The sequence below is a fragment of the Hyaena hyaena genome, unplaced genomic scaffold (assembly GCF_003009895.1).
Source record: "Hyaena hyaena isolate Hyena2069 unplaced genomic scaffold, ASM300989v1 scaffold_1325, whole genome shotgun sequence".
In the NCBI taxonomy this organism is placed as follows: domain Eukaryota; kingdom Metazoa; phylum Chordata; class Mammalia; order Carnivora; family Hyaenidae; genus Hyaena; species Hyaena hyaena.
The window spans coordinates 80,316-102,698 of record NW_024081960.1 but is presented as its reverse complement, the minus strand read 5'-3'; the positions used below and the strand labels follow the sequence as shown (position 1 = coordinate 102,698).

At 35.8% G+C, this 22,383-nt stretch overlaps 1 long non-coding RNA gene across 1 annotated transcript in view; it reads right to left on the bottom strand.

The window, feature by feature from the left end:
- The window catches only part of LOC120225125, a 48,282-nt gene extending 45,567 nt beyond the window's left edge, over positions 1 to 2,715 (bottom strand). Inside the window, exon 1 of the long non-coding RNA XR_005526742.1 lies at positions 2,686 to 2,715. This is a non-coding gene — a long non-coding RNA (uncharacterized LOC120225125). The remainder of the gene's footprint in view (positions 1 to 2,685) is intronic.
- Positions 2,716 to 22,383: the final 19,668 nt, after the last annotated feature.

Sequence of the window (22,383 nt, the reverse complement as noted above, 5' to 3'; positions counted from 1 at the left end):
TTAAGCGTCCAACTTCAGCTTGGGTCATGATCTCGTGATTTGTGAGTTCAAGCCCCTCATTGGGCTCTGTGCTGACAGCTCAGAGCCTGAAGCCTCCTTCAGATTCTGTGTCTCCCCCTCTCTCTGCCCCTCCTATGCTCATACTCTGTCTCTCTCTATCTCTCAATAACAAATAAAAACGTTTAAAAAAATGAGAGTGTGGCAGAGAAGGAAGCAGATTCATAGGTCGGATGAACAGTAAAAGTAAGAAGTGGGAGGGATTCAGGAATGAGTAAGTTCAAATGGTGATTTTAAAATGAGGAATGAGGGAACCTAGTTAGAATATGACTGCAAGTAAATACAGTTGACCTTTGAACAATACAATTTGAACTATGAGGAGTTGGATATTTAACTGACTGAGCCACCCAGGCACCCCGTGTGGGTATTTATCAATAAATATGTTGGAAATATTTTTTTGGATTTGTGACAATTTGAAGGAACTTGCAAATGAAGTACCCAAAAAATTTAAGAAAAAGTTAGGGATTATTGTAAGAATACAGTATATGAAACATATATCATAAAAACATGTGTTAATTGACTGTTTATGTTATCAGTAAGGCTTCTAGTCAACAGTATGCTATTGGTAAAGTTTTGGGGAGTCAAAAGTTAGACATGAATTTTGACTGTGAAGGGGTTGTGACCCCACCCCCTGAATTGTTCAAGGGTCAACTGAATAGGGAAGGAGCAGTCATTTTAGAATACAAAGGAAGAGAGTATTGGAAAGGAAAAGAGATGATATACTTTTTTGAAGTTGGGGAAGGCTAATAAGAATTACAAGGCTCTAGAGGCAAAGATGAAAAACTGTTCTGGACGTATGATGTTGCACCTTTCTTCTTAGTGAATAGTCTATGGAATTGCAACATCAACCTCGTCTGGACACTCATAAAAATATAGTCTCAACTATAGATGCTGGCAAGGATGTGGAGAAATGGGAACCCTCTTACACTATTGGTGGGAATGTAAACTGGTGACACCGCTCTGGAAAACAGTGTGGATGTTCCTCAAAAAGTTAAAAATAGAACTACCCTTTGACCCAGCAATAGCACTACTAGAAATTTATCCAAGGGGTGCAGGAGTGCTGATTCATAGGGCACATATACCCCAATGTTTATAGCAGCACTTTCAACAATAGCTAAATTATGGAAAGAGACTAAATGTCCATCAATTGATGAATGGATAAATAGATGTAGTTTATATATACAATGGAATACTACTTGGCAATGAGAAAGAATGAAATCTGGCCATTGTCAGCAACGTGGATGGAACTGGAGGGTATTATGCTAAGTGAAATAAGTCAGAGAAAGACAGATACCATATGTTTCCACTCATATGTGGAACTTGAAAAACTTAACAGAAGACCATGGGTAAAGGAAAGGGGAAAAAGTTACAAACAGAGAGGGGGGGAGGCAAACCGTAAGAGACTTTTAAATATAGAAAAAAACCTGAGGGTTGATGGGGGGAGGGGGAGAGGGAAAAGTGGGTGATGGGCATGGAGGAGGGCACTTGTTTTGATGAGCACTGGGTGTTGTATGGAAGCCAGTTTGACAATAAATTATATTTTACAAAAAAGAAATACAGTCTCAAGACACATCCCAGATCTCCTGGATTAAGTACTGCATTTAGCCCTATCCCCATTAATATACGAAAAGCACTTATGGGGTTAAATTTCTAGCCACTGTTTCCCAGGGTTATTGTGTTTCATTTTGTTAAACTCTGAAAAGAGATAAAAAGTAATGACTTCACAAAATTTGGAGATGATTAATGAAAATATAAACTAACAGTGGAGCACATAATAGACAGTCAGTGGACATTCCTATATATTCTCTTTTGTTGAAAGTTTCTCATCATTTCTTTCTTTCAAATAGAAATAAGAAAAAGAAATTTTAAATTTCAGCAAAGGAACATTAAATAATTAAGCTCCACCCTTGAAATGAAAATAACTGGATAAATTAGACTAACCCAAGAAACATATTTGAAGCCATTGGCAAACAAAACGAAACTAAAAAACTAAAAACAACAACCCCCCCCGAAAAAAAAAAAAGGAAAACACTGAAACAACAACAGCAACAAAAGGAACAATGAGAAATTGTGGAAATAGATGGGGGTGGGGGGAGAAGGAAATGCAGCTAAGTAAATGTGGCATTGTAGCCAATTTTTCCCTAGGGATATACACAGATCCTGGGAAAGAAAACTGAGAGGATGAAAAGCTGAAGAAATCAACATCCTCAATGGACTGAGGCTAAAAAGTTGATGTTCAGAGCTTGCCAGTGGGAGAATGGTACTCTAAAGTCACAAGTTTTGGTATGTATCCAAAAGCGTTCAGCTCCACGTGTAAGGATAATAATTTCAATTCCAGAGCTGGACTGAGGTAATCTGAGATTGGTTCTAGCCTCCTGGGGAAAAAACAACTACAGATAATTTCTGGAAGAAGTTAACATCTGGAGGAAGATAACATTAAGTTATCATCCTAAGACTCCTAATATTTCTATAATTTTCTTTACTTAAAATATTTGGTATTAAATATAAAATATAAATTAAATATACAATTTCTGGCATTAAGGAAGCAGGAGGCTAAAGTGTGCCAAAACCAAGGAGATAAAACAGACAATAGAAATAAACTCAGTGAGGGGCTCTTGGGTGGCTCACTTGGTTATGCGTCCAACTTTGGATCAGTTCATGATCTTGTGGTTCGTGAGTTCAAGTCCCACTTTGGGGTCTGTGCTGACAGCTGGGAGCCTGGAGCCTTCTTCAGATTCGGTATCTCCCTCTCTCTCTGCCCCTGGCCTGCTCACGCTCCATCTCTCTCTCTAAAAAATAAACATTAACAGAATCTTTAAAAAAAGAAATAAACTCAGTGACTTCAGACCATTGAATTAGGAAATGTACTTTCAAATAATTATCCTTAATATATTCATAGACAAAAAATATATATAAGTGGAGAATTTTGGCAAAGGACTAGAATTAAAAAAGAAATAACTAGGGAAAAATTTAGGAACTAAAAAATACAATAACTAAAATTAGGAACTCAATGGATGGGTTAATAGTCAATTAAACACAAGGAGAGAAAAAGTTATGAATTTCTAATATAAATTAGAATGAAACACTCAAAGGGCGCTTGGTTGAGTCAGTCATTAAGTGTCCAACTTCGGCTCAGGTCATGATCTCACAGTCTGTGAGTTTGAGCCCTATGTCAGGCTCTGTGCCGACAGCTCAGAGCCTGGAGCCTGCTTTGGATTCAGTGTGTCCCTTTCTCTTTGCCCCTCCCCTGCTTGTACTCTGTCTCTCTCTTAAAAATAAATAAACATTAAAAAAATTAGAATGAAGCACTGTAAGTGAATTGGAAAGTGACAAAAATTTAGAAAAATACTAAAGAGAAAGTAAAATAAAGATATGATTCAGCAAGATTGGTGGATACAAGTTCAATGAATGTACAAAAATGAGTTTTTAATTCCATACACAGAAAACGATTTCCATATACAGAAAATGATTTTAAAAATTAACAATATTTGAAAATATCAGGGACTTAATAACAGATTGGAAAAAAATATGTGCTAGAAAGTACAAAAAATAGCAAAATATTCAGAGAAATAAGAGAAAAAATTAATAGAGAAATATACTATATTCATGGAATTGAAGAATCAAAATTTGAAGTTGTCGATTCACTGCAAATCGACCTAGAGAGTCAATGCAATCTCAAGATTCTCAGGAAGACTTTTGTACATGGCATATGACTACGAAACTTATATGGAAGTATAAAACCTCTGGAGCATAGTAAGATAACTTTAATGGTATCAATTCTTGATTTATATAAAGGTAGAACTGAAGAATGTAGTGCTGAAACAATTAGAATCTTGCCCCTACTTCATATTATATATAAAAATGTATTATAGGATAATTATAGATCTAAATGTGAAAGGCAAAATAAAGATTTAAGATATCCAACTGACATATGAAGATACAAAAAGATGACCAACCCCATTAATTTTTGTGGTAGACTCTGGGTCTAGAGTTCTGTCTTGTCTAGCAAGAAAGCAGGATATGTACGGGATTAAAATGCAACAAATGCCTAATATCCAGGAGAAGACAAGAACCCTGTTAAGGGTCCTTGCTCCATTTTTATTAGGATCAGGAATGGTGATGGATGTGCACAGACACTGCAACTGTGAACATTAACTCACGAATGCGAGAGCAGGGGATTTTGAAGATATGCAGGATTAGGGGTTTGAGTTAATACAAAACAAGATCCTGCCACATGGCAGCTGGGTTGAAGGTTATTTACAACAGACATGAGGCACCACTTTTGTTTACCTAAACTCGTCTAGGGGAAAAGAAAGACAGAGCATGCTACCTCAGGGTCAACAAGGCACCTTTCTTTTGTTAATTAGCTCTGCTCTGGTCAACTTCACCCTGCAGCTGTGTGTAGCCCTATTTACCTGTTTACCTAATTTGATCCTTCCTTCCTGTGAAAGCACCTTTCTGCTATAGTACTAAATTGGGGGGGCGTTTTCTTCTCAAATACTTAATCTTGTTTACCTCATATACCTTATTCTATAGGTATATGGGCCTTTGCCCCTTCCTCTCTATACTGAGGCCTTTGCCCTGCCCTCTCTGTACTGGGGCCTTTGCTCCACCCTCTCTATACCTATTTACCTAATCTTGTTTACCCAGACTTGGGTGTGATCATCCTATGGCTTTCTAATTCTTTATGCCTTGTTAATAGATCGGTGCGAGCCCAGGGAATTACTAAGCTTATTCCCCACAAATGGTCAGAAAAACAATTTTTTAAAACAATTAGATACAACTATACACCTACCGAAACGGCAAAAATTTAAAAAAACAATGATACCAAGTTCTGGCATGAATATAAAGCAATAGGAATTCTTTGACACTGCTGATGGAAATATAAATTGGTTCAACCATTTTGGATAATGGAGTATCAGTATCTGTTAATGCCATATAATTACAGGTATATGCTAAAATATATATACATGCACATGTGCACTAAAAGACATATATGATCATGTATATAGCTGTCTTTCTTATATAAGTAAAAACTGGAAACAATCCAAATGTCCATCAGCAGAAAAAAATATATGTATAATGTTATATTCATATTATATGTAACAGTTTTCAAAATGAAAAAAACTACTTAGAAATGAAAATCAGAATAAATAATGGATATAATATGGAACAAAAGAAGACAAACATACTATTTGATCTTACTTACAAAATATTCAAAACACGAAAACAAAACTATGATGTTCAAAGTCAGATGTCAATTACTCTTTTGGGAGAAAGAAGAGGTCATAATTGAGAGGGCCTATTAGGAGCTCCCAGTGTTCTTCTAAAGCTCTACTTCTTGATCAGGGTGATGAATACAGGCATACTTTCTCTGTGGTAATTTGAGTCATGCACTTCTATGTGTGCATTATAGTTCATTTAAAAATGAAAAGAGTGGCGCCTGGGTGGCTTAGTTGGTTAAGCGTCCGACTTTCGCTCAGGTCATGATGTCAAGGTTCATGGGTTTGAGCCCCGCGTCGGGCTCTGTGCTGACTGCCAGCTCAGAGCCTGGAGCCTGTTTCCAATTCTGCGTTTCCCTCTCTCTCTGACCCTCCCCTGCTCATGCTGTCTCTCTCTCTCTCTCTCTCTCCTAGAAATAAATAAAACATTAAAAAAAATAAAAAGTAAAAATGAAAAGAAAAAGGAGTGAAGGAGTAAATTGACGGCAAAGAAATTTCTGCCAAGTTTTGTAACTAAATTATAGTAAAATGAAACAATGAATAGTAGTAAAATAAATCACTGGAAATAAAGAAATGAAATTGTCATTATTTGCACATTTTATGATTTTCTGCAAAGAAAACTCCAAATAATTATGAACAATATTTTTCAATAACAATTACTACAGATAATAACATTTAATAAAATTGCTGAGTAACAAAACATACATTTGATTTAAATATTTGACTTTAAGGGACGCCTGTGTAGCTCAGTCAGACTTTGGCTTAGGTTGTGATCTCACCATTGGTGAATACAAGTCCGGCATCAGGCTCTTCACGGATAGTGCAGAGCCTGATATATATTGAACAAAGAGATGAGCCATATTATTGACAAAGCAGAGGTCACCTTTTCTAATTCCTATGCTGTAAAAGCATGTATTCAGCTGTTTAATGATCATGTCAAGTTACTAAAGATTTTGAATGGGTTATTAGGACACTGCACTGAATTTTACTATTCGACACTGAAATATGGTTTGTCAAAGGCCCATTTCCACTCACTCTGATTCTTACTCAATGGAAATGTGATCATTTTAAAATGACTTTAATAGCCTAGTATCCTAGTCAAGGTCTTTCATGTTTTTAACTATTTCCTTGACAAGGTGAAACAACGTCTAGTGAAAGGCAATAGTGGAGTATAATGGATTCACAGTGCACCCTTTTTTGTGCAAAATTTGCATTGAGGTTGATGAACCACTTCTGAAACCATTTTCTCTTCTATCCAAACTATTTTTAGCTTGCAATATTATTCCCATAATAGCTAGCCATTTTTATGGGTGTTGGTTGTATTCTTTTAGCTTTTCTGTACCACACCAAATTTGCAGGTAACTCAGTTGCTTGAATGCAACTGTCCTCTATAGTAACTGCTTAGTTTCAATAACATCCTAGACCCCTCTCAGTCCTTCCCGTGTTACGTAGAGCTAAAACTCTGCCCATGAGTTGCAGAGGTAAAGAATCCAAAATAGAGGATCAGAAGAATCTGCTTTCCTCTAGAAAAGCATTCATCTTATTTTGCAGTTCTTGTCATATTTGAAAAATCGTATTTCACAAAAGAAAGGGGTCTTTGGTATAATCTTGTTCTACTGATCCCAGGCCAATAATTTTCATTATAATAATATATCTGAAGGTGACCTCTTTGGTTCATCCTCATTGAGTCCATCATTTAGAACACTGAGGGCTGATTGTATAACAAGTAACATGCTGTCTCTTGTTGTGAATTAATAATTTGACTCCCCACTTTTGTCAGTTACCTGCAAAAAAAGCAAATTGACTTTGAAACCCAGGGTAAAACAGAACAATGATTTAGTTTTTCTCATTAATGATAGAGTAACATGTTCTTGTGTTAGACAGTTCCATCTAAATCTCCACGCTTCATTCCCTCTCAGGCAAATCTGCTGAATCAAGTAAGACTCTAGAAAATGTCCTACATTATGAAAGTCAGCAATGGCTTTTTCAGGCATGGGGAAGAAACAGGGAACCAGGAGCTAATACGCAGGGTCAAGATTTGAGTTATTGATTTGGTCAGAAAGATACCATGAGGAGTTTAATAGCCAACTCAGAGAAAATTTGTTCAGAGCTTGAATGACTAATAAGTTGTGAAAATCAAACATAACATGTATAAAAGAGAAGAGGTTTGTCTTCTCAGTACTTTACTGGACACTCAAATGAGTTTATTCTTTTTTAACAGGACAAAAACTGAATTCTTATTTTCATGTACACATTCCATTCATCTTTAACCACTAGAGGCCAACCTACTACTATGGTAATTTGGTATTTATTTTCTGAAAAAAATCATTCAATATAAATACCTGATAAAATAAAATCAGAAAACACAGACAAAAAGTACAAATAATTCACCCCAAATGTTTTAGATGCAAGAACAATTTGCTATGTTCCCATTTTGTGTATTGAGAGCAAAGGATGTGGTATCTCTCTAGGAATAACAGAATCGACTCCTTTAAGAAATCAGCTGAGTAGCTGAGTCAGTTCAAGAGAATTTGTGTGTGTGTGTGTGTGTGTGTGTGTGTGTGTGTGTGTGTGGCAATTAGAGTTTAGGTTTATAAAAAGTGAAAAAAACTCACAATTAGATTATTCCATTCAATATTTCAACTAGAAGGAAGTAACCTGTACTTCAACTTCTGGTTTCACCAGTGTGGCCGTCTACAGTGGTGACCGTGTCCAACCCTTTTGCCACTATCTGCACTGCTGGTTGACTTGATACTGTGACTTCTCAGTGCTCAAAATATTAATCACAATAATATTTTCATCTGCTAAAATACAATGTTAAAAGGCTTCTTTTGTTGTCCAAGAAGGATGTATGCTTGTAAAATTAAATTTTTTCACAGTGTTTTGCCTTCATGCATCTTGGACAACTTTTATTTATCCATTCAGCCACTTATTAAAATATTTATTGAGTCACCTATGTACTAGGTACTAGTACTATGTACTAGACTCTGTTCCAGTTTTTTAACTTTACAAAAGTAAACAAAACAGATCTCTCAGGGTTGTAACTTTCAAAAATGTACAAAAATTCTTCTGGCTTTTAACATTCAAATAAAACTGAGATTGGCCTGAATTTATTCCTTTGAGTCAAAATACTCCTTGATTATTTTAAACCGTCATCATTTAAGTAGTTAATTAGGAAGTAGGTATCCTTTTCATTAACATGTGAATTCTCTTTCAATCAATAAGTTTTTTCATGAAAAAGAATTTTTCTCTTTTTTAAACTTTTTTTTTTTTTTTAATTTATTTTTAAAGAGTACTTGAGAGAGATCGAGCATGAGCAGGGGAGGGGCAAAGAGAGAAGGAGAAAGAATCCAAAGTAGGCTCCAGGCTCTGAGCTGTCAGCACAGAGCCCAATCCGGGGTTGAACTCACAGACCACAAGATCATGACCTAAGCCAAAATTGAACACTTAACCTACTGAGCCACCCAGCCTCCCTGAAAGCAAATGTTTCTTATTATACTTGATTATTGCTTCTGTTTCAAGTTTCCTGACTTGACACCTCTTCAGAAATATCTGTAAATCATGAGATCTCTCTCTCTCTTTTTTTTTTTCTCCCAGCTACTGACTTCTCTTTGACAGTTTTCATGTTTTGTATGACTTAACTTTTGTCCTGCATTCTGGAATGGTTTATCACTTTTGTTGTTTCTTTCCTATGAATTACTAATTATGCTCTTTTCTATATCCAATATGGATCTTAATTACTCTCATTAAAATTACATATTTACCTACTCTATAGTTTTTCTCTAATAAATAGATTCCCTTCGAATCTCTCCTCCTCCTCCTCCCTCTTCTTTTTCCCTAGTCCACTTTTATAGAGAACATGCTTTTAAAAAATCTCCCAAAATCTTCTTTCAGTTTCTCTGATAGGTCATTTAAAAAGTCTGCATTGCTTCAGTGTTGTATGATATTCCCTTTATTGTGCTCTATAAAAACTGCTATAAGTCTAAGTAATTTGGTTGTTTTCTCATTTTTAGACCTGGTGTTTTCTAATGGAATCATGAGTTGTCATTGAACTTCCCTACTCTCTTCCAGTTAGAATCGTGTCAAATCCCCTTTTATGATCTATAACTGGATGAAAGAATAGACTACAACCAAGATTGCTCTTAGGCTGAAAAATCATTTTGCATATGTAATATGCCATTTGTATTAATTCTTTCATATTTACTTAATAAGGATATAGTTCGTACTTAAAAAGGGGTTTTGTAAATCAAAACCATAATACTATTAAGAAATATTTTGCTATTTCCACTTTGGCAGGTAAAGAATTGAATTATATGTTTCCATGTTACAACTAGAATTCTCCGCAAAGTCCTAAATACACTGTTGTTACTGCTTTCTTGTTTTAATGTTCCTCATAGATTGGCATACTTTGTCATTGTATGGTTGACCTTACTATTTTATCCAATTCTGGTTGATATTAGCTGAGTGTTAACAGGATCCCATCTGGAGAGACCTTGAAGTATTCTACTGCTTGTTCTCTGTAGAGCCAAACAGAGGAAATATGTGAAAAGCCATTACAAGGCAAAACTCAGTGCTCTCAATCTTCTCTCTCTTCCTCTTAGAAAAAAAGTACCCGTTTTATTTGAAGACACCAATTTCTCACTTATCAACCAATATAGCCAGTCTACTCTAACTTGCCAGCTTAGTTTTTAGACTCCTTCACCTACTTTTTCACCCTTATCACTATTGATCTTCCTCCAAAATCTCATTCTTTAGCAAAACTGTGATCTCTCAACTTCTCGACCTTGCTTATGATTGGAGAAGGCATAAACTGGGAATTGGGAAGAAAAGAGAGGGATAACTATGTTAAAGAAAAAATACTCAATGACAGTTGTTAAGATGATAAAGAAGACTTTATTCATGACAGTTTCAACAGTATAGGGAATACTGCAATAGTGTTTTACAGTAGAAGAGAGAAACTGGGCTCAACTCCAAATATACTGCATGGATGAGTGGGAATTTACAACCAGCTTGCAGGGTGGGAGTCAGTAGGTGGAAAATTACTAGGAGGAAACATCGTGGGTAAGGGGAATTCTATCTGCACCTACCTAAAAGAATTTTTGCTGAAGACAGTCCAGACTGATGACACATCACTGGTATAATGGTAGAGGATGAGGAACCTGGTCACATATTGAGGGTGATATCAAGGGTGAAGGGTGCTGATTAAACTGACTTTGTAGGGTTCTTGTTAAAATTAGATCTTACAAGGAAGTGCACAGATGCACCTAGGCAAAGTTTAGGAAACTGACTAAAGTTTGGCCAAACAAAGAATCTGTCACCCACATGATTATGCAATGTACTTTAAAAAAATCTTATATTATTATATAATACCTGTTTACTATAGGAAATTTTAGAAATGCAAATATTCTCACTTCCCAGAGATTACCACTCAGGATTTTTGTTACTCTCTCCATATCCACATAAAGAAATGTGACAAATAAAAGATTTTCATTTTTTAAACCATTTAAAACTTGGCAATATTTTTTCTTTCTGTACTACATAGAATCATTTTTTTCATAATCACATTAATAGCTACGTAGTATTATATTTTACCAGTATGGCAATTTGTTTGATTAATCTCCTTTTTTTGAGGCATTTAGGTTGCTTTGAAATTTCCAGGGTGCTACATAATTCCGTGATTAGTTGTTTTTTGTTTCTCGGTTTTTTTTTTTTTTTTTGAGATAGAGAGAGAGAGAGAGAGAGAGAGAATGCATATGCAAGCAGGGGAGAGGCAGAGGAAAAGGGAGAGAGAGACTCTCATGCAGGTTCCATGCAGCCTAGCATGGAGTCCAATGTGGGGCTCCCTCTCATGACTGTGAGATCATGACCCCAGCTGAAATCAAGAGTCAGTGGCTCAGCTGACTGAGCCACCTAGGTGTCCCTGTGACCACTATTTTTAATTTACATACATATTCCTAAAGGGTAAATTCTTAAATGTTTGCAAAATTTAAAAGCTCTCGATAAATACTGCCAAGTTTACACACACACACACACACACACACACACACGTTTTATTAGAGAGAGAGAGAGGGAGGGAGGGAGAGGGAATCCTAAACAGGCTCCATGCTCAGCAGAGCCCCATGTAGGGCTCCATCCCACGATACCGGGATCGTGATCTAAGCCAAAATCAAGAGTCAGATGCTCAGCTTCCTGAGTCACCCAGGTGTCCCCAAACTGCATTATTTGTTAAAAGACTGCAACATTGCTCTCACTAGAAATACTTTGAAAATATCTATTTCTCAATGCCTTCATCAACTTTAGGTTTGTGTATCATAATTCTTTTCATCTTTGTCAATTGGATAGCCTCTCCAAAAAAAAGATATGATTGCTGCTTTAATTTATATTTGTTTCATTAACTAAAAGGTTGAAACTTATTCAACACTCTTAACTTTTGTATGCTCTCCATTCTAAGGAAAGATTAAAAATTCAGAGAGAGAGCTGACTGCTGGATAACGGGACCTCAAAGTGGGTAAAATCTAAATGTTCTATGGAGATTTGTCAGGAATATTTCCACACACCCTTATATATATATATATATATATATATATATATATAAAATGAAGAAATAAATGGTTAGGAAATATCTGAGAGCAGAGCAGCCTGGAGAATTCCTCATTAAGTTGCCGTATCTACACAGTCCCCTTTTCTCCTACTGCTGTGATGCTGTTCCTTCACTTTGGAGAGACCTGACTAACAACTCTGCCTTTCAAAGTCCTGTCCAGTGTTTACAGTTTGTTAATGTGTCACCTCATTTACAAAATGAGTTATTCTAAATGGATGAGATCATTTTCCCTGAATACACAGAATATATAATTTGTGTTTAGGCACTCTACTAGGTAGTGAAGGTATAATGATTTTAAAATGTAGCATTTTTCCTTAAGGAACTCATCACCTGGGTGTTGTGCTGCTGGGTGTGATGCAAGACTGAAAGGAGTACCTGGAGTTCAAGTGGTTTGGAACAGTGAGAGACCTGGAGAGACCACACCAAGAAAAGCTCCCTTAAGCAAGAGAGGGCTGGGTGCAACCCCGACCTGGGCAGCTCTCTTGTATTTACTTGCAGAGTGAACAGTTGTATGTGGAAATGAAGAAAACAAGGTATGCAGTGAACAATAGGGTGTGGAAATGAAAGCAGAAAGACAAAGTAATGAATCATGTGAGACACACCACCACTCTAACTACATGATCACCTTCGTGTATACATTAGCAAACTCAGGAAGAATGCACAGGGAGAAGTAAGGGGTAAGCATGGGCTCAACATTCCTTAGTGACCTAAGCATTTCATTTTGGAAGGAAAAACATTTCTGCTATTTTCAGCATATGCTGCTTTCAGCATGCCTTGGTTTTTCCTTGGTTGAGCAGCAACTGTGTGCAATGCGTGCTGTGTTCAGCATGCACTGCTCTTGTCTTACTTTATCTCTTCTGCCCCCTATATTCCAACAGCTGGGGATCAGTAGAAGTACAATTTCCCTTAGTCTTCTTTCCAGTTCTATATAATGAACCATTAAAAATTACACCTATTTCCATGGTGTTTGAACTTTGTTAAAATGCTTTCACAAATATTATCTTATTAAAACTGAACAACAGTTCTGTAGAGTTAGATAGACACTATTTAATCTTGTCTCCTTTATAAATGAAAAACTTGAAGACCAAAAAAGATAAATGCCTATATGAGAATAGATCTCAGGTGTGCTTTGTATTCTATCATGCATCCTCTAAGAAGCTGTAGGGGAGGCAAAAATGTTTTTGAACCTCTTAAGATCCTTGACTGGGTATGAAAAGCAAGCTAACAAAGACAGATTATTAGGAGAAATCACACAAATTCATTTAATATACGTTTTATGTGACATGGGAGTTCTGATAGGGAAATGAAGACCCTCAACATAATGGTTAAAACTGAGCATTTTTATGCTTGGTGAGATGAAGAGTACAAAGTCATTGAAAGATATGATCAGGCAAAGAGTATGAACTAAGTATAATAAGCTGGGGGAAACTTAGCAAGTCCTGTTCATTCAGAGTCTTCTTGGGTCCCTCTGTCTTGGAGACAAGATTGCTGCTTTTTGCTGGGTATAAGGAAAGCACCTCTTACATAAGGATTTTATGATCTGGCTGCCCCAGGATAAAAGAGCCAGGTGAAGGTCAAAGAGATCTTCGTGCTTCTTTGCCTCTTCTCTCAACCTCATTCTGCTTAAAAATACTCAATATGCCAAGGTGTCATATTTTAGGGTAGTGGGTCCTGAACTCTACTTAATAATATCTGCATTTAAAACAAGCTTGGCAGATTACAATACATAACTTCAAATGTTTACTCAAACTTACTTTTGTATTATATGTCTTCAAACATATGATTTAAAAAGTGGTTCAATTAAAGCTCATAAGAAAGCTACTTGAGGGAACAAATCCAACTATATTGTAAGTTAAATTAATAGACATTAAAGAAATACTAGTTCTATTTCATTATATCTTGCTTTCTTTTAATTCGGATTTGAAATGAGAAAAACATGTAACATTATTTTTAGTCACTGTGGATGCAGTGATGAAGAAGGCATTGAAACAAGGTTAGAAAGTTTTATTTGGCAGACCCTAAGACAGAGTTGGAAGTACGACTTCATGGAGCAAAAGATTATAGCAGAGACAAACAATAGATACACCTGGGAGAAAGAGATGGGAAGGGAACTTTTTTGGGAAATTAGGGCACCCCAAAATACATACAGGTAATTTAGCAGGCCACACACAGATTCAGGGTAAGATGCATGCTCAGAAAAGCATGAGAAGACCCTAAGTAAGCTTTTGCCTTGGCCTGATGTTTACGCTGAGCACAAGCAAGAAATGAAGGTTAAGGCAGCTATACATGGGCCAGAGAAGCTTTAAGGGGTGCCAAGACATAGAGCCAATCTGCAGAGACTGGGAGAGTTGTGGTTTTTATGTTTGTTTGTTTGTTTGTTTTTGTTTTTTGGGGGGATTTCTTTGTTTCCTTTCCTTTCTCTGTCTTTTCTTCTTCCCTTTCTTTCCCTTCCATTCTTTCCACATCCCTTTGTATCCTTTTCCCTCCCTTCCTTTTTTTTTTTTTTTTTTTTTTGGTGTGTGGTCTAGGCATTCGACAAAACTTCTGTCAAAACACTAGCTGACTACAAGCTTAAGGAGCAGAAACTTCAGAGACCATATGGGACAAGAAACAGTTTAAAATACAAAACTATTTTGAGGAGCACTTGGGTGGCTCAGTTGGTTATGCCTCCAACTTTGGCTCAGGTCATGATCTCTCTGTTCGTGGGTTCAGCCCTGCATTGGGCTGACAGCTCAGAGCCTGGAGCCTGCTTCTCATTTTATGTCTCCCTCTCTCTTTGTTCCTCCCTTGCTCATATTCTGTCTATCTCTCTCTCAAGAATAAATAGACTTCAAAAAATTTTAAAGAGCAGCAACTATTTTACAAAAATAGCTAAGAAAATTCACTAAGTAAACAACTACAACCTGAAGGAAACAATAAAAATAAACCCTGAGGAGGATGAAAAACATGGCTTTCAGATATATCACATCATAATATTCTATTGCTCAGCTTTCAACAAAAACAACAACAAGGAAGGATGCAAAGAAACAAGGAAGCATGAACCATCTGTAGGAAAAATTACCAGAAACGGTCATAGATGAAGGATAGAATTTAAAGTATCAGAGAACACTTAGGAGGGGAAAGTGTTTGATGGGCATTGAGGAGGGCATTTGTGATGAGCACTGGGTGTTGTATGGAAACTAATTTTACAATAAATTATATTTTAAAAAAGAAAATACTTTGAATCAACAGTCTTAAAGATGCTCTAATTGCTGAAGGAAGCTGTGAGATCAATGAAACCAGGTGAACGACTCAACAAAAAAGATTACCAATAGGGATGAAAATTATAAAATGAACCAAACAAATTCTGGAGCTTACAGCACAGTAACTGTAAAAACAAAAATTCATCGCATTTCAATAGCACATTTGAAGAGGCAGAGGGAAAGAAAATTAACGAATTTAAAGATAGGCCAACAGCAATTATCTGAGGAAAAGGAAGAAAAGAGAAGAAGAATGAAGAAAAATGCCCACTAAGAATTGTGTGACAACATCAAGCTTACCAACATACACATATGGGAGAGCCAGAGGGCAGGAGATAGAGAATAGATCAGAAAGAATATTTAAAGAACTAATGGCTGAAAAGTTCCCAAATTTGATAAAAGAAATGGATCGATATATTCAAGAAGCTCAGCAAACTCTAAGACAGGTAAAGGCAGAGATCTGCACTTAGATAAATTATAACCACTGTCAAAAGATCAAGATGAAGAAAAAAATTTAGAAACCAGCAGGAGAAACATCTTATCATAAACAAGGAATTCTTCATAACATTAATAGGTATATAAAATAGAGAACAGAAAAGCAGCAAAGAGAACCAACAAATCCAAAACTTGGTTCTTTGAAAAGATCAACAAAATTGACAAATTTAGTTAACTTCACAAAGAGAGAAGACTCAAATTATTAAAATCAGATATGAAAGTAAGGATATTGCCACTGACCATACAGGAGTAAAAAGAATTGTAAGAGAATATTATAAACATTTTATGCCAGCAAATGAGATACCCTTGATGATATTGACAAAGTTTTACAAATATACACATTGTCAAAACTGATACAATAAATAGAAATCTAAACATCTTATAACAAATAATAAGATTGAATCAGTGATCAAAAAGCTTTCCAACAAAAAAAGTCCAGGACCAGATAGAGTTTACTAGTGAAGGTACCAATCTTTTAAAAAATGAACATAGTCCTACCCAATGTTTTCTAAAAATAGAAGAGAGATTATGTCCTAACTCATTTTGTGAGGCCAGCATTACCCTGATACTAAAGCCAGGCAATGATACCACAAGGAATGAAAAACTACAGGCAAATAACTCTTATGAATACTCACAATGGTATTCATAAAATACTATTCTCAACAAAACACTAGCAAACGGGACAAACTGATTCCAACAGCATTGTTTAAAGTATTATGTAATATGACCAAGTAGGATTTTATGTCAGAAAAGCAAGAGTAGTTCAACATGAAAAATCAACCAGTACAAGCATCAATATTAAGATAAGGAAGAAAAAAAAATGATCATCTTGATGCAGAAAAAGCACTTGACAGAATCCAACAATCCTTTCAAAATAAAATACACTGAAGCAAGAGTAAAAAAGGAACTTTCCCAACATGTTTAAGGGAATTATGAAAAGCACACAGCTAAAATCATACTTAATGGTGAAAGACTAAGAGTCTTCCCACTAAATCAGGAACAAGACAAGTATGCCTGTTTTCACCACTTCTATTCAAATTTGTACTAGAAGTTCTAATCAGACTACTTCTGTAAGAAAAGGAAATAAAAGGTATCTAAATTGATATAACTATCTCTATTCACAGATAACATAATCTTATACATAGCACATTCTAAAGAATCCACATATACACATAAACACAAAACCTGTTAGAGCTTATAAATGAACTTACTAAAGTTGCCCCAAAAGTTATCTGTATTTCTATAAAGTAGTAATGAAAAATCTGAAGGGAAATTATAAAAACAATTCCATTTACAATAGCACACAAAAAAATAAAATATCTAGGGATAAATTTCACCAAGCAAGTACAAGTCTTGTACACTGAAAATTATAAAACTTTGCTGAAGGGGTGCCTGGGTGGCTCAGTCAGTTGAGCGTCCGACTTCAGCTCAGGTCATGATCTCACGGTTTGTGGGTTTGAGCCCCGCATCAGGCTCTGTGCTAACAGCTCAGAGCCTGGAGCCTGCTTCAGATTCTGTTTCTTCCCCTCTCTCTGCCCCTCCCATGATTATGCTCTCTCTGTCTCTCAATGATAAATAAATGTTAAAATAAAATAAAATAACATTGCTGAAAGAAATTAAAGACATAAACAATAAATAAATGGACTTCCTGTGCTCTTGGACTATAAGACTTAATATTATTAATACAGTAATATTTCTTAAGTGGCCTATAGATTCAATGAAATCCCTGTTAAAATATCAGTGGGTTTTCTTTCCAGAGATGGAAAAGCTAATCCTCAAATTCGTATAGAATTTCAAGGGCCTTATATAGCCAAAACCATCTTGAAAAAGAAGAACAAAGTTGAAGGCGGGATCACATTTCTGATTTCAAAACTTACTACAAAGCTACAGTGAGCATAACAGTGTGGCACTCACATCTAGGTAAGCACAGACTAGTGGAATAGAATTGAGAGCTCAGAGATTAGTATGACAAACTGATTTTTGACAAGTGTATAAATGGGGAACTAACAGTCTCTTCAATAAGAACTACTGGGACAACTGGATATCCACTTGCAAAAGAATTAAGTTGGACTGCTACCTCACAATATATACAAAAATTAACCCAAAACTTATCTGTTGCCTAAATAGAAGAACTAAAATTATACAACTTTTAAAATAAAACACAAGGGTAAATCTTTATTTTTTTTATAAAAATTTTTTAATGTTTTTATTTATTTCTGAGAGAGAGAGAGCATGAGCAGGGGAGGGTCAGAGAGAGAGGGAAACAGAATCTGAAGCAGGCTCCTGGCTCTGAGCTAGCTGTCAGCACAGAGCCCGACACGGGGCTCAAACCCACAAATGGTGAGTGAGATCATGACCTGAGCCGAAGTCGGACCCTTAACAGGCTGAGCCACCCAGGCGCCCCAAGGGTAAATCTTTATGACCTGGGATTTGGCAACAGGTTTTTGGATATGACAACAAAAGAAACAAAAATATATATATAAATAAACTGAACTTCAACAAAATTAGAAACTTTTGTACATCAAAGGCTATTATCAATAGAGTGAAAAGACAACGCACTGAACGGAAGAAAATATTTGCAAATCATATATCTAATAAGGGTCTAGTATCCAGAATAAAGAACTCTTACATCTCAACAACAAAAGACAGCCTAATTTAAAAATAGATAAAAGATGTGAATAAATATTTCTCCCAAGTAGAAACACAAATGGCCAAGTAACATATGAAAAGATGCCCAATATCATTAGGCATCAGGTAAATGCAAATCAAAACCACAATGAGATACTACTTCCGTGAATGGCTATTACTCAACAGAACAGAAAATAAAAAGTGTTTTAAGCCTGTAGAGAAATTGGAATCCTTATATATTATTGGCAGGAATGTAGAGGGTATAGCCAATATAGAAAATGGTTTAGTGGTTCTTCAAAAAGATAAACATGAATTACCATATGAACCAGCAATTATACTCGTAGGCCTATACCCCAAAGAACTAAAATACACATTTATCCACAACAGCATTATTGGCAGTAGCTAAAAGATGGAAACAATTCAAATGTTCATCGACTCATGAAAGGATGGATACATTGCGATATATACATAAAACAGAATATCATTCAGCCATTAAAAAGGAATGAAATACTAATGTGATAAAATGTAGATGAAGCATTAAAATGTTGTGCTAAATAAAAGAAGCCAGACACAAAGGGTCACACATTGCATCATTTAATTTATATGAAATATCTAGGATTGGTATGTCTATAGAGACAGAAAGCAGAATGGTGGTTGCCAGGTTCTTTGGGAGAAGGGGGGATGGGGAAATGACTGCTTTATAGGTACAGGGGTTTCTTTTGGAGTACAGAAACTATTTTTCAATTTTAGAGAGATTGTTGATCACACAACACTGATAGTACATTAAGTGCCACTGAACTGTACACTTCGAAGTGGCTCATTTTATGTTATAGGAATTTCACCTTAATAACAACAACAAAAGGTTAAAAATATCAATGAAACACATCTTTATGTTAAGAAGTTATACAAATAGAAAAAGAAAACCAACCATAGTAGAGTAAATGAACAAGGTTACAAATGGTTTCTTTAACTAATTAATAAAATTGGTAATCTCCAACAGGGAATGATCAAGAAATAAAAAGGAAATAGGAATAAATCACCTCTACTGGAATGAAAGAGGTGATATCATTACAGAGCTCAGAGACATTAAGAAGATAAAGGAATATTATAAAGAACTTTTTGCCAATAAATTTGGTAATTTAGTTGTAACAAAGAAGTTCCTTGACAAATACAATTTACCAAACCCAACAAAAGAAGAAATAGAAAATTTGAATAGCTCTGTATCTTTTAAAGAAATTGAGGGGCGCCAGGGTGGTTCAGTCGGTATGTTGGACTTCCACAGGTCATAATCTCACGGTTCTGTGGGTTCGAGCCACTCGTCGGGCTCTGTGCTGACAGCTAGCTTAGAGCCTGGAGCCTGCTCCTGATTCTGTATCTCCCTCTCTCTCTGACCCTCTCCTGCTCTCTCTCTCTCTCAGATATAAATAAAACATTAAAAAAAAAAAAAGAAATTGAATCCATTGTATAAAACTTCCCAAAGAAAACACTAGCTCATATGGCTTCATTGCTGAAATCTATAAATCATTTAAGGAAGAAATAATGGCTAATGCAATTTTTTTCACAAAATGGAGGAAGAGATAGCATATTCCAGCCCTTATTTTAAAAATGAGGATGGATGGGGCACATGGGTGGCTCAATTTGGTTAATCTTCTGGCTTCTGCTCAGGTCATGATCTCACCATTCATGAGTATGAGCCCCACATCGGGCTCTGTGCTCTCAATGCAGAGCCCACTTTGGATCCTCTGTCTCACTCTCTCTCTCTGCCCCTCCCTCACTGTGCACACATTCTCTCTCTCTCTCTCTCTCAAAAATAAATAAACATTAAAAAATAAAAAAATAAAAATGAGGATGGAATAAGCTACTAAAATGTGACAGAGATATTACAAGAAAAATTATAGACCAATTAGGCTGCTTATAAAATGAAGAGGCTGTAGTTTTACACCTGTTTGCTTTTGATAGATGTTTTAAGGACTAAGATGTTTTAAATCATTCTCCTCTAATGTGAAATGTCTTTTTCACCAAATATCACAGGAATGATCGATACTTGAAATAGGTATCTGGAATAGATTAGAAGAGGAACAACTTAGAAACTTAAAATAGGTTTCTGTCTGTTGACCAGACATAACTAATATCATGTTACAGAGCAGCAAGAATTCCAGGGGCATCTCATTGTTGTAACAGAAACCACAGGCAGAGAACTTAATGATTTCAACATAGCATATTGAAATATATATAATATATAAAATATATATGTGTATATACATATATATAATGTCTCAATAGCTTAATAGGTGCTCCTTCACTCAGTGGATGCTAAAGAACAAGGTGTGCCTTGGCAAGCATTCCCATAATTGAGCTCCCATACATTTTAAATCCAGATGGGGCTGAGGTAAGAAGAGCCAAAGACACCCAGTGTATCATACCACTAAATCTTATTACCAGAGATCTAAAACGGGAAAATGCATTTACTTAATACAGTATCTGTTATTGTCTAGTCAGTGACTTTTCTCCTTGATGAATACTTTCTGAGTCCATTAAAAATATTCCTATATTAAGGCAAACCTATTGTCAGCAATTTTCCCTGTGAAGTTGTAAAAATTTAGTTTTTAATGGCATCTTATTAATTCTTATTACACATCTGAGTATATTTTATGAGTAAAGGGGGAGTTAAATTAATGTTTATGACTCTCATGAAGATTGCTAGTATTTCTTCATTGAATCAGCATGTAGTTAAATCCTACTTATTTATTACTTCAAACAACTCCCTTCAGGGTATACACTCCAGGGCTCTTTATTACTCTCATTTATGAAATATGTTTATAAAAATCTTTCTAATATGTTTATATTGTCTTCATTCTTAACACAATGTCATAGTGAATACAGTTTTGTTAAATTTCAGTCCTTTGTGATATAGTTTATTTTCATATGTGGCCAAGCAAGACATCTATTTGGAATGTTATCAGATTGCCGGCGGATAGAGAAATAAATAAATGTCTGTGTCTACACTCACTTGAGGTCACTGGCCAAGATGAATAAGGCAAGTCCCAGATCCAAGCCACTCTAGTAAGTTTATCAAAAAATTCATATGATATTAAAAACATACTGTAGTAACATCTCCAGTCAACTGCTTTATAGACAGGAGATGAAGTCAGTGTCTGCTTTCGTGTTACCCATTGAAGTACTATTATTTTTTCCTGCCTCCTGTTGACATATGCAGAAATCATTATACAATATGTCAATCTGCTCTCCCCACACTCCTTACTGTTACATAACTTATTTCTTAGACAAATTAAACCACAGCACAATAAGGCAACTCATTTATAAGCTGCCTTAAAATAGTTTTATTTTTACTCTTGTCCTTGTTCCTTTTCACTGGTGCATATTAGGCATGTCCCATCTTCCCCATACTCACTTATAATGTTTTTTGTATAGCTCTGTGTATTAATGATTGCTAACACATACACATATGTGTACAGATATACTGTACTGTCTATTGTCATCTCTACTTACCCCAATTTTTTTTCTAGTTTCATTCCTGTTTCAATTTAAGCCAGAGGTATTACACTTAGATATTCTGGTCACCAGTCAGGAAAGTTTACTGTTTTGAATTACTCCTTTTTTCTCTGTCATCCCTCCCTTCAACAACTATTTTTCTGTCTTCCCTCCCTCAGCTGGTTGCTTGCTACACCCTTTCCAAAACATCACTTCCTCATGCTGTTTTCTGCAACTTCTCTAAAAGCTTCTTTATTCTCACTTTAATTCTTAATCCTTTTCCATTCAAGCCCCAAGAAAACCAATGGGAATTTTGTTCTTAAGATGAATCTAGATCAGGGATCAGTAAGCTAGGACTCATGGGTCAAATCCAGTCTGCAGTCCATTTTTGTATTGCCCATGAGCTAGGAATGGTTTTTACATTTTTAAATAGGCGGGGGAAATCTGAGAAAATAATTGATGGACATAAGAAAATGATACGAAATTCAAATTCCAATATCCATAAATCAAGTTTTATTGGAATCTAGTCATGCCCATTCATACATGTTGTCTATGGCTGCCTTGGCACCACCACCGCAGAGTTGACAAGTTGCAACAGAGACCATATGGCCTGAAAAGCCAAAAATATTACTATTTTAGAAAAAGTGTG